The 12,732-nt window shown below is 47.0% G+C and overlaps 1 protein-coding gene and 1 pseudogene across 1 annotated transcript in view; both read left to right on the forward strand.

Annotated features, from left to right (window-relative positions):
- The window catches only part of ctsa (cathepsin A), a 133,760-nt gene that overhangs the window by 63,611 nt on the left and 57,417 nt on the right, over nt 1-12,732 (forward strand). The gene's annotated exons all lie outside the window — the stretch shown is intronic.
- The window catches only part of LOC117377806 (spermatogenesis-associated protein 13-like), a 75,221-nt pseudogene that overhangs the window by 35,236 nt on the left and 27,253 nt on the right, over nt 1-12,732 (forward strand).

The raw sequence follows: 12,732 nt of genomic DNA on the forward strand, positions 1-12,732 counted from the left end.
GTGTATCTCTGTGTGTATCTCTGTGTGTGTCTCTGTGTGTATCTCTGTGTGTGTCTCTGTATCTCTGTGTGTGTCTCTGTATCTCTGTGTGTTTCTGTGTATCTCTGTGTGTGTCTCTGTATCTCTGTGTGTGTCTCTGTATCTCTGTGTGTTTCTGTGTATCTCTGTGTGCGTATCTCTGTGTGTGTCTGTGTGTGTGTGTATACCTGTGTGTATCTCTGTGTGTGTCTCTGTATCTGTGTGTGTATCTCTGTGTGTATCTCTGTGTGTGTGTCTCTGTGTGTGTATCTCTGTGTGTGTCTCTGTATCTCTGTGTGTGTCTGTGTGTATCTCTGTGTGTATCTCTGTGTGTGTCTCTGTGTGTATCTCTGTGTGTGTCTCTGTGTGTATCTCTGTGTGTGTCTCTGTGTGTATCTTTGTGTGTGTATCTCTGTGTGTATCTCTGTGTGTATCTCTGTGTGTGTCTCTGTATCTCTGTGTGTTTCTGTGTATCTCTGTGTGTGTATCTCTGTGTGTGTCTGTGTGTGTGTCTGTGTGTGTATCTCTGTGTGTATCTCTGTGTGTGTCTCTGTATCTCTGTGTGTGTCTCTGTATCTCTGTGTGTGTCTGTGTATCTCTGTGTGTGTATCTCTGTGTGTGTCTCTGTATCTCTGTGTGTGTCTCTGTATCTCTGTGTGTGTCTCTGTGTGTGTCTGTGTGTGTATCTCTGTGTGTGTCTCTGTATCTCTGTGTGTGTCTCTGTATCTCTGTGTGTATCTCTGTGTGTGTGTCTCTGTGTGTGTCGCTCGCTGCTCGCTCAGATGCTCGTCTCTGATTGGCCGGTGGACTGGGGGTATAAGTGTATTACATAATAGGGCTGGCAGACTCTTGCGTCGGGGAGACAGGACAAACCTCTGAGCTCGTGTCCCGCCGCTTCAGAGGAAACGGGCTTCAGATGTGACTCTATGAACGAGGACCTGTCCATGCACGCGTTTGGCGAGCAGCTCCACGTCACAAACATGGTAAGGCGTCTGAACGAGCGTCTGAACGAGCGTCTGAGCGAGCGCCTCTGCCGAGCGCCGGGGCTTTGGTGCAGCTGTGCTCTGGAGGAATGCGGTGAGGCTGGCGGTGCGGTGAATGCTGATGGGGATGCGCCGCGAACATGAAATACGCCAGCGATTTTAGACACAAACTCTGCTCTGGTGCGTTCGAGCGCCTCTCGTCTTTACTCTCAAACTCTGTGTGTCTCATGGATTCCACTGCGTTCATTTGCATTGACCTAAATTCAGGGTTTGCGCTTTGAAATATTTTTGGATTCATGATGTTTGATGTTTGGAGGTGTAAAAAAAGACGAGCGGGTCATCTGCTGCGAGACGCCGCTAATGACGCCAGCTGAAGCCGGGGCTCTGTTTACTCCTGTGGCATCTGATCAAGAGACGTGTGAGTCTCAGAGCAGAGATCGATTATGTAACGCAGTTTTAATTTATTCAGGCAGAAAAGCAGGCGGTGTAGAGATGGGGCAGGATGGAGGGATGGAGGGACGGAGGAGAGGAGCGCTCTGGCCGTGACACGACCTGGACGCTCTCCCTGCTCCTTCTTTCCTACATTACGGCAGATTGATGGGAACGTGGGAGATTGTGCTTTTCAGCGACGCGGCCGTGGACGGGGCGAGGATTACGACTTCAGACACAAAGCAACACTTGACCTTAGTCCAGAGCCTCAGAACCAGAGCGTTTACATTTGAGATGATTCAGATTCTTGTTCTTATGTCCTGATCTTTTAGAGCCTTTCGTTGGTTCAGTTTCCATGGCAGCGACACATGTTCTGATATTGGCCTTTTGTTTCTTTGGTACTGGCCCAAAGTGAAGCCGGACTGAACCATGACCCATGTCCTAAAAACTTAAGAAATCTAAATTCAAACTTTGTTATGCAAAACAACATCCAAGAGTCAAAGTATATATATATATATATATATATATATATATATATATATATATATATATATATATATATATATATATATATATATATATATGGACAAATCTAACCTGCCGCCGCGTTTGGACAGGAAGTGATCATGGTGCACTTCCTGCTCCATCGACTCTGGCTCCACTTCACTCTCTGTGTTAATCTGTGTCCTCTGTCCTCTCTCTGTCTCCTCTGTGTCCTCTCTGTGTCCTCTCTCTCTGTCCCCTCTGTCCTCTCTCTGTCTCTGCTGCTTCAGACTCATTCTGGTCTTAAATGTTCGTATTAACCCTCTACATGATCCTGGGGTTTTTATTTCACTATTGTGTCTGTAAATCAAGATCTGAACATTAATAACAGACAAATCAGGTCCTTCTTTCCTCGAGGTCGCTCCCGCTAACATTAGCAAGCGTCCGCTCGCTGCTAAAGCAGTGTTGTGGGCGGGAAGGGGCGTTACCTTCAACAGCCTCACTCCTGATTGGCTCTTTGGTTGCTATGATACTCGTGGTTTGAATTCCAAATATGGACCTCTGCTCCAAATCGTCTCTTCACCTGCTCAAGGTCCATGATCTTCATCTGGAGCTGAAGCTGCGGTGACGTCACACTCAGTCACTTCTTTACGCGGCCTGCGGGTGGCGTCGTACTCACTCAGTCATTTCGTCTGTGGTTTAGATCCATTAGTGTTTTCGGTCCAGTTTTTAAATCGGTGTCATGATTTATTTGATTTTTTTCTATCCAGAGACAGAATTATGTAAAAAATACTTTGCCTTTAAGACATTGCTTCTGAAAAAACATTTTAACAAGACACAGGGTCAGACGGATGGAACGGGACGCAACCCAGAACCAGAACCACAGTACTATGAAACTCATTGCCACGAGGTGTCCAACCCCAGGAGGACAGGAGGAGGTCTCCTCCTGTCCTCCTGGGGTTGGACACCATTTTTCTCCCAAATCCCAGCATCTCCATCACGTCTTCTTTGCGTCTCCTTTGCGTCTCTTTTGCGTCTCCTTTGCGTCTCTTTCATGTCTCCTTTGCGTCTCCTTTGCGTCTCTTTCATGTCTCCTTTGCGTCTCCTTTGTGTCTCCATCACGTCTCCTTTTCGTCTCTTTTGTGTCTCCTTTGCGTCTCTTTCATGTCTCCTTTGCGTCTCCTTTGCGTCTCTTTCATGTCTCCTTTGCGTCTCCTTTGCGTCTCTTTCATGTCTCCTTTGCGTCTCCGTTGCGTCTCTTTCATGTCTCCTTTGCGTCTCCTTTGCGTCTCTTTCATGTCTCCTTTGCGTCTCCTTTGTGTCTCCTGTGCATCTTCACTGATGTAGTTGAAGGTAGTTGTATCAGGTAGGGCATCTGACATAAAACTGCTTTAGTGAGATGAGCTCTGGGGCGTGTGAATGTCTCTGAATCTTTGGGTCAATGTTTCCCCCTGAAACGTCCCGTCAGTCGATATTGTTAAAGCTTCTGTCGCCGTGACGACGGCTTTGACGACCAGCGATCGCTGTCCTCTGTCCCCTCTGTCTCTGTCCCCTCTGTCCCCTCTGTCCCACTCTGCCTCTCTCCCCTCTGTCTCCTCTGTCCCCTCTGTCCCCTCTGCCTCTGTCCCCTCTGTCTCCTCTGTCCCCTCTGCCTCTGTCCCCTCTGTCTCTGTCCCCTCTGTCCCCTCTGTCCCCTCTGTCTCTGTCCCCCTCGTTTTCGATTGAACATCTACATTTTCTAGTAAAAAAAAATAACACAGGCGTGTGTGTTCATCTACACGTGTGTGTCTTCCTCGTGTGTGTGTGTTCATCTACATGTGTGTGTCTTCCTCGTGTGTGTGTCTTCCTCGTGTGTGTCTTCCTCGTGTGTGTGTGTGTCTTCCTCGTGTGTGTGTGTCTTCCTCGTGTGTGTGTGTCTTCCTCGTGTGTGTGTGTGTCTTCCTCGTGTGTGTGTCTTCCTCGTGTGTGTCTTGTGTATTTGCTGAGTCTCACACTTTCTCTTGTGATTATTCTGGTGCCATATTGGTCCCGTTTCAGCCTCTGCTCCTCTGCTGTTTCTTCACTGAAGCCTTTTGTGTTGTCACTTGTTGTGTTGCTCTGTGTTAATAAATGTGTTTTTGTTTTTGTGTGGATAGTGGGCAGTTCCATATTAAATAATATGAGTGGGTTTAAAATGGAGACTATAAAAAGCTTTGTTTCTTTGTGTTCGCTTCACTTGGTTCTGACAGATTTGAGGTTATATATAAAACGACTATAATCCCACAGAGTTATTAAGAATTCAGTGCATTTTAACGGCTCGTTCTATAAATAAAAACGTGTCCGTCTCCTGAAGCGTGTGTTCAGTGTGTGGCAGATTACATACATGTATGGAACAGTATACGCTTTGGGACTAAAGAGTATGTCCTCTGTGTATGTGCTTATGTAACTCAGCCCACAGACTTCAGCACGTGTTTACTCCAACGACTCCAACGTAAACCATTAATGTTTTTGTCCTCGTCCTAAAGATTTTACAGCCACTGGAAAATAGCATCATTAAAAACAAAATAAAAGGAATTGGGTAATTTGAAATGTGACTGCAATCTGCAAGAGTGTGTGTATATATATATATATACACACACACACTATATATACATATATATATACATATATATATATTATATATGTGTGTATATATATATATATATGGAGCACCACAAGGTTCAATCTTGGGACCGTTATTATTTATCATCTGTGTAAATGATTTTGCTTCTGTTTCTGCTACGACTTTTCCATTGTTATTTGCCGATGATACAATCGTATTTATTTCAAATAGACGTATTGTTTCTATGTTTCTATGGACTGTATTTTGTGCTAATTATATAAAAATGTCCATGATCGTTCTCCAGGCCAATCATATTTCACGCAGATGCAGCAGCTCAAATGAATCTGTTGTTTTGTCTCATTTTACGGCCGAGTCGCTCAAACTGATTCTTCAGTTTAACATTTGTGAATTTACCTTTTGGATATTTGACAAAATACAACGTAATCAATGGGGAAATATGTGATTTCCTTGGAGTGTTCCACACTGAGGCCACACCTCCAACTCAACTAGTGTCTTGCTCAAGGACACAACCACAGATGAGTTTATACCCAGTGATTTCCTCAGAATAAGAATGCTAACTGTTTACATGTGTGTGTCTGTCACGTTTGTGTCTCTGGGGCTGTACATTCTGAGGTTTTACCACAGAGACAAAGTCACTTCTGCCCGACACAACAGTGTTACATAAGTCTCCCCGTGTGTTTGTGCAGTTGATAAGCGGCGGGTCGATCGTGAACGCGGAGGCAGTATGGGATCACGTGACCATGGCCGACCGCGAGCTGGCGTTCAAGGCGGGCGACGTCATCAAGGTGCTGGACGCCTCCAACAAGGACTGGTGGTGGGGGCAGATCGACGAGGAGGAGGGCTGGTTCCCCGCCAGCTTCGTACGGGTGAGTGTCACCGAGGAGGTACAGCGCCACCTGCAGCACGACACAGTGGAGCGATATTAAACTACGTCAAACAAACGATTAGAATCACGTGAAACGACCACGATCCAGTGGCTCAAGGACCCTCCTCCTCCAAACGGCCCAAAGTTACACCCAGTTACTGCATCTGAAGTATTTCAGTGTCTATTGTGACATAACACAGTGTAGTACAGTGTAGTACAGTGTAGTACAGTGTAGTACAGAGTGTAGTACAGTGTAGTACAGTGTAGTACAGAGTGTAGTACAGTGTAGTACAGTGTAGTACAGAGTGTAGTACAGTGTAGTACAGTGTAGTACAGTGTAGTACAGTGTAGTACAGTGTAGTGCACAGTGTAGTACGGTGTAGTACAGTGTAGTACAGTGTAGTGCACAGTGTAGTACAGTGTAGTACAGTGTAGTGCACAGTGTAGTACAGCGTAGTACAGTGTAGTACAGTGTAGTACAGTGTAGTACAGAGTGTAGTACAGTGTAGCACAGTGTAGTACAGAGTGTAGTACAGTGTAGTACAGTGTAGTACAGAGTGTAGTACGGTGTAGTACAGTGTAGTACAGAGTGTAGTACAGTGTAGTACAGTGTAGTACACAGTGCAGTACAGTGTAGTACAGTGTAGTACAATGTAGTACAGTGTAGTACAGTGTAGTACACAGTGTAGTACACAGTGTAGTACTCAGTGTAGTACTGTATAGTACACAGTGTAGTACACAGTGTAGTACTCAGTGTAGTACACAGTGTAGTACACAGTGTAGTACTCAGTGTAGTACACAGTGTAGTACTCAGTGTAGTACTCAGTGTAGTACACAGTGTAGTACACAGTGTAGTACACAGTGTAGTACACAGTGCAGTACTCAGTGCAGTACACAGTGCAGTACACAGTCTGAATGAAGAGTTGGACTGAGTGTGATGTCACAGCGTTCGGCTAAAGTCAAATGAAGGTCCATATTTGGAATTCTCACTACGAGTATCATAGGAACCAAAGAGCCAATCAGGAGTGAGGCTGTTGAAGGGAACGCCCCTTCCTGTTTGCACCACTGGTTTAGCAGGGAGCAGGCGCTTAGCAACACTGTCAATCAAACCTGTTGCTAACGCTAACAGGAGCGACCTCGGGGAAAGAAGGACCTGATTTGTCTGTTATTAATGTTCAGATCTTGATTTACAGACACAATAGTGAAATAAAAACCCCAGGATCATGTAGAGGGTTAATACGAACATTTAAGACCAGAATGAGTCTGAAGCAGCAGAGACAGAGAGAGGACAGAGGGGACAGAGAGAGAGGACACAGAGAGGACACAGAGAGGACACAGAGAGGACACAGAGGAGACACAGAGGGGATAGAGATTTTATATAGAAAGTGAATTGGAGCCAGAGTCGATGGAGCAGGAAGTGCACCATGATCACTTCCTTTTTGGAAAGCAGCAGTAGTGAAATCTGGTACAAATAATCTTTTATTTTGTAAGATTAACGCATCTGTTCACAGTCCCTGACAAATAAAGAATAAAAAATTAAAAAAGAAAGAATCATGTCATCACAAAAACAATCAAATAAAATACAGTGGGTACAGTTCTACACTATATAAATATAAACATTGTTGTCTTGTTACTGAGTCTGAGTCTGTGGCTCCTGCGTTGGCTCTCTGTGCGGCTCCTGCATTGGATCTCTGTGCGGCTCCTGCATTGGCTCTCTGTGTGGCTCCTGTGTTGGCTGTCTGTGCGGCTCTTGCGCGGCTCTGTGTGGCTCTTGCGTTGGCTGTCTGTGCGGCTCTTGCGCTGAGTCTCTGTGCGGCTCTTGCGCAGCTCTGTGTGGCTCCTGTGTTGGCTGTCTGTGCGGCTCTTGCGCTGAGTCTCTGTGCGGCTCTTGCGCAGCTCTGTGCGGCTCCTGCATTGGCTGTCTGGACGGCTCCTGTGCGGCTCTTGCGCGGCTCTTGCATTGGCTGTCTGTGTGGCTCTTGTGCAGCTCTTGTTGGCTCTGTGTGGCTCTGTGCGGCTCTTGCATGGCTCTTGCGTTGGCTGTCTGTGTGGCTCTTGCGCGGCTCTTGCGCGGCTCTTGCGCGGCTCTTGCGCGGCTCTTGCGCGGCTCTTGCGCGGCTCTTGCGCGGCTCTTGCGTGGCTCTTGCGTTGGCTGTCTCTGTGGCTCTGTGCGGCTCTTGCGTTGGCTGTCTGTGCGGCTCTTGTGCGGTTCTTGCGTTGGTTCTGTGCGGCTCTTGCGTTGGCTCTGTGCGGCTCTTGCGTTAGCTGTCTGTGTGGCTCTTGCGCGGCTCTTGGTGGCTCTTGCGTTGGCTGTCTGTGTGGCTCTTGTGCGGCTCTTGCGTTGGCTCTTGTGCGGCTCTTGCGTTGGCTCTGTGCGGCTCTTGCGTTAGCTGTCTGTGTGGCTCTTGCGCGGCTCTTGGTGGCTCTTGCGTTGGCTGTCTGTGTGGCTCTTGTGTGGCTCCTGTGTTGGCTCTGTGCGGCTCGCTCTGACTCACACTGAATCTCGCCACACTCACTTTTTCCCGTCAGCTTTTCCTGAAGGACGGATTTGACAGGACGCTCCCAAATACGACGGGAATTTACTCAGTAACTTTACTTCTGCTTAATTTATTGTTTCTTTGGCACAAAATGAGTTTATCGTGGGCTTCTTTGATAAACAAGATGGTAGAAAAGTAGTAGTAGTAGCAGCAGCAGCAGCAGCAGCAGCAGTAGTAGTAGTAGTAGTAGTAGTAGTAGTAGTAGTAGTAGTAGTAGTAGTAGTCGTAGGTGAAGTACTGTACTTTTAAACTGACCAAATTTTCTGAGAAGTTTAACCATGGAAGACCCGAGGGTTTTTGAGCCAAGATTCAATATAAACTTTCACATTATTCTGATATTCAACAGACACACACAGACACACACACACACAGACACACACACCCCCACACACCCCCACAGACACACACAGACACACACAGACACACACACCGACACACACCCCGACACAGACACACCCCCACAGACACACACACACACACACCCCGTCACATGCAGGTGCCACATGCCCCAGTCGGAGCACATTTCGCAGCACAAAGTTCCGCTGAGTGAATCTGGTTTAATCACACGACACACAGGAGGTGAAAAACGCAAAGTGCAACAAAAACAACAACAAAACCAAAGATGCTGATGTGTCGTTTACGCTGGCACCAGCCCTGCCCTTCAAACGCACATTTACATCATCTCACCTTGTGTCAGCTCCGCCCAACAAAAGGACTTCACTGTGGCGTCAGGGCGGCTCAGTTTGGCTCAGTTTGGCTCAGTTTGGCTCAGTTTGGCTCAGTTGGACCAAGGTTTACATATAAATTTCAAATAAACTGAAAAATACAGAGTTCAAATAATGAATCGATTTGACCAGTGACAACGTAGAACAAATTTATACAAAATACTGGAGCCGAATATTTAGAATAATCTGAGAAACTCCCTTTGATTCGACCGAACGACGACCTGAAAACAAGACAATTTCACAAGCTCAGTGCATCATGGGAAACAACACAGAGGAAGACACATTTTATATGTAGTTTAGTTTTATATATATTTTGGTTTTATATATAGTTTAGTTTTATATATAGTTTTGTGTTATATATATTTTAGTTTTATATATATTTTGGTTTTATACACAGTTCAGCTCGTGTGCAGATGGGGCTGCAGCTCGTTTTGTTCAAAGTTGTCGTTTGTTCTGTTTTCACTTTGTTCTTTTTCTCCTTTATTTCAGCAGAGAGTGTATTAATATTTATTCATTTTTCTCTCATTACAAACCGTAACTTTTTGTAAAATGTGTATAAAAATACAGTTCAATAATAATAATAATTTGAACATTTAAACTTTGAGTTCTGCAGGTTGAACATTGTCTCCTTCTCCAGTGTCGTCATGTACTACAGTATGTACAGTATGCACAGAGTGTAGTATATACTGTGTATACTGTGTATACTGTGTATACTGTGTATACTGTGTATACTGTATATACTGTGTATACTGTGTATACTGTGTATACTGTATATACTGTGTATACTGTGTATACTGTGTACAGTACAGACCCCCTCATGTGCCACACTGACCCGTCTGACCCGACCCCAGTCCAGTCTGACCTTAAACTACACAAAGGTGTCACACAAAACCACCACAGAACTGTTCTCCCACTGGGCACATCTCCATGATCATGATCCCTCCACCCTCCCCTCCACCCTCCCCTCCACATCTGCTCTCCTGATGGACCAGGACGGACAGGCTGACCCAGATGTCCTCCCACAACACCCATCTATCCACACACAACACCCAAAAAACCCACACACACAGAACACCAACAACACCCAGAACACTCACAACACCCACGACACCCACAACACCCACAACACTCACAATACCACAACAACTACAACACTCACAACACCCACGACACCCACAACACCCACAACACTCACAACACCCACGACACCCACAACACCCACAACACTCACAATACCACAACAACTACAACACCCACAAAACCCACACACCCAGAACACCAACAACACCCAGAACACTCACAACACCCACGACACCCACAACACCCACGACACCCACAACACCACAACACCCACAACAACCACAACACCCAGAACACCAACAACACCCACAACACCACAAAACCCACACACCCAGAACACTCACAACACCCACCTGTCCACCTAAAACGAGGATGCACCGATTCATCTTTTTCTGTTCCGATACTGATTTCGATAGTATAACTTTAAGAATCTTTATTTCTTTAAACAAAATTCTTTAAACTAAAATAAAATGAGACAAAACCAAATGTTTAAGGAGCCACTGTTTCTCTCATGTAACGACGTGTCCACACAGGATATGGACTGGACCGACACTGCTGACATCAGCAAATGTCTCAATACTGGTGTCGATATCTGATACCAGAATGGTATCGGTGCATCTCCACCCAAAACACTTGTGTCTCTGTGTGTCTTTTCTCCTTAAGGTGGACCCCCACCCTCAACAGCCCCAAACAAAACAGGTTTTCTATATCAACCCCATAGCAACGCCACGGTTCCAAAACACTACAGCAAAGGTGCGTCTACTTGCCAACAAATGTCATCACCCATCCAGGCTCCGCCCAAATCATCCAGGCTCCGCCCACCACCCACCCACCTCCTGCTAATATCTGTAACTGCGTCATCACCCAAACATCCACAGACTGTAGCACCATCCGAACTGAAAACACAAAACATGAGTCAAAAGTAAAGCTTAAGTAATAATCTTGTAATAATCTTCGACTCGTTTACAAATTTCTTTGTAGATTCTGATGTATTTTACTGTTGACTCAATGTGGTGGCGTCACGTGGCGCCGCTCGCTCTCCGCTTGTCTGTGGCTCTGCATCTCCATCTTGTGTTTGGCATCGTACCGCGGGCCCTTTGATGTCCTCTTGGCAAACTGTGTGTCATCAGGTGTTGGCTTCTGGGCAGTGGATACTCTCCCCCTCCCTCTCTTCATCCCTCTCTCTCTCTTCATCCCTCTCTCTCTCCGTCCCTCTCCCTCTCTCTCTCTCTCTCAGTCCCTCTCTCTTTCTCTTGTCGTTCCTTCTCTTTCTTCCAGCAGAAGGCCGGTGTGTGTGTGTGTGTGTGTGTTGAGTAACACTGCGATGGAACAGGACACTAATATTAAAATTGTAATATTTTTTGAAATGTTTGGGTGAAGTGAAATCAAACCAGGTTTTAACCAGAACTAAACCAGGATTGGGTTACATCACAACATAAAGGTCAAGTAGTACTCGTTGTAGTAACGGTCGTACTTGTAGTAGTAGTACCTGTTGCAGTAATAGTAGTAGTAGTAATAATAGTAGTAGCGGCTGTGATGAGACGTTAAATTACACAATTTGGGCAAAATAATTATCAGCTCTTGATTCTCTAAATGTGAAACAATCATGAAAAACCTCATCCGGGACGGTGTGAGGACGTCTTGGGACGGTGTGAGGACGTCTTGGGACGGTGTGAGGACGTCTTGGGACGGTGTGAGGACATCTTGGGACGGTGCGAGGATGGTGTGAGGACAGTGTGAGGACATCTTGGAACAGTGCGAGGACGTCTTGGGACGGTGCGAGGACGTCTTGGGACGGTGCGAGGACGTCTTGGGACGGTGTGAGGACGTCTTGGGACAGTGCAAGGACGTCTTGGGACGGTGCAAGGATGGTGTGAGGACAGTGTGAGGACGTCTTGGGACGGTGCCAGGACGTCTTGGGACGGTGCCAGGACATCTTGGGACGGTGCCAGGACGTCTTGGGACGGTGCGAGGACGTCTTGGGACGGTGCGAGGATGGTGTGAGGACAGTGTGAGGATGTCTTGGAACAGTGCGAGGACGTCTTGGGACGATGCAAGGATGTCTTGGGACAGTGTGAGGATGTCTTGGGACAGTGTGAGGATGTCTTGGGACGGTGTGAGGACGTCTTGGGACAGTGTGAGGATGTCTTGGGACGGTGTGAGGACATCTTGGGACAGTGTGAGGACGTCTTGGGACGGTGTGAGGACGTCTTGGGACGGTGTGAGGACATCTTGGGACAGTGTGAGGACGTCTTGGGACGGTGCGAGGACATCTTGGGACGGTGCGAGGACATCTTGGGACGATGATCACCATGAACTGAGATGAGTTTATTTGTTTAATCCTGAGCGTTTGCCAGAGCTGGACCCAGGATGCCCCGGAGCAGCAGTGAAAGAGGCTTTGTGCTCTGTGGAGTGGTTGGCAGCGTGCGCCCGACCTTGGCCACATGCTGGACACTTGTCTGCCTCCACCGCCACCCGCCTCCACCGCCACCCGCCTCCACCGCCGTCTGCCTCCACGTGCAACAGAACGACTCCGGACTGGGAGTTTGGACAGCGTCAATAGGATTAATCTTAATCTTAAATCAAATAAAATAACTACAGATCCATCATGACCACAGACTGTATAAAGAAGAGACTAAGAGCTAAGAGCTGTTGAAGGTAACGCCCTTTCCCGCTCGCTCCCTGCTAAACCAGCGGAGCGGGCGGGAAGGGACTTAGCAACGCTGTCAATCAAACCTGTTGCCTGGTGTTATCCTGGTGTTATCCTGGTGTTAGCCTGGTGTTAGCCTAGTGTTAGCCTGGTGTTAGCCTGGTGTTAGCCTGGTGTTAGCCTGGTGTTAGCCTGATGTTAGCCTGGTGTTAGCCTGGTGTTAGCCTGGTGTTAGCCTGATGTTAGCCTGGTGTTAGCCTAGTGTTAGCCTGGTGTTAGCCTGGTGTTAGCCTGGTGTTAGCCTGATGTTAGCCTGGTGTTAGCCTAGTGTTAGCCTGGTGTTAGCCTGGTGTTAGCCTG

The sequence above is a fragment of the Periophthalmus magnuspinnatus genome, chromosome 10, assembly GCF_009829125.3.
Source record: "Periophthalmus magnuspinnatus isolate fPerMag1 chromosome 10, fPerMag1.2.pri, whole genome shotgun sequence".
Classification (NCBI taxonomy): domain Eukaryota; kingdom Metazoa; phylum Chordata; class Actinopteri; order Gobiiformes; family Gobiidae; genus Periophthalmus; species Periophthalmus magnuspinnatus.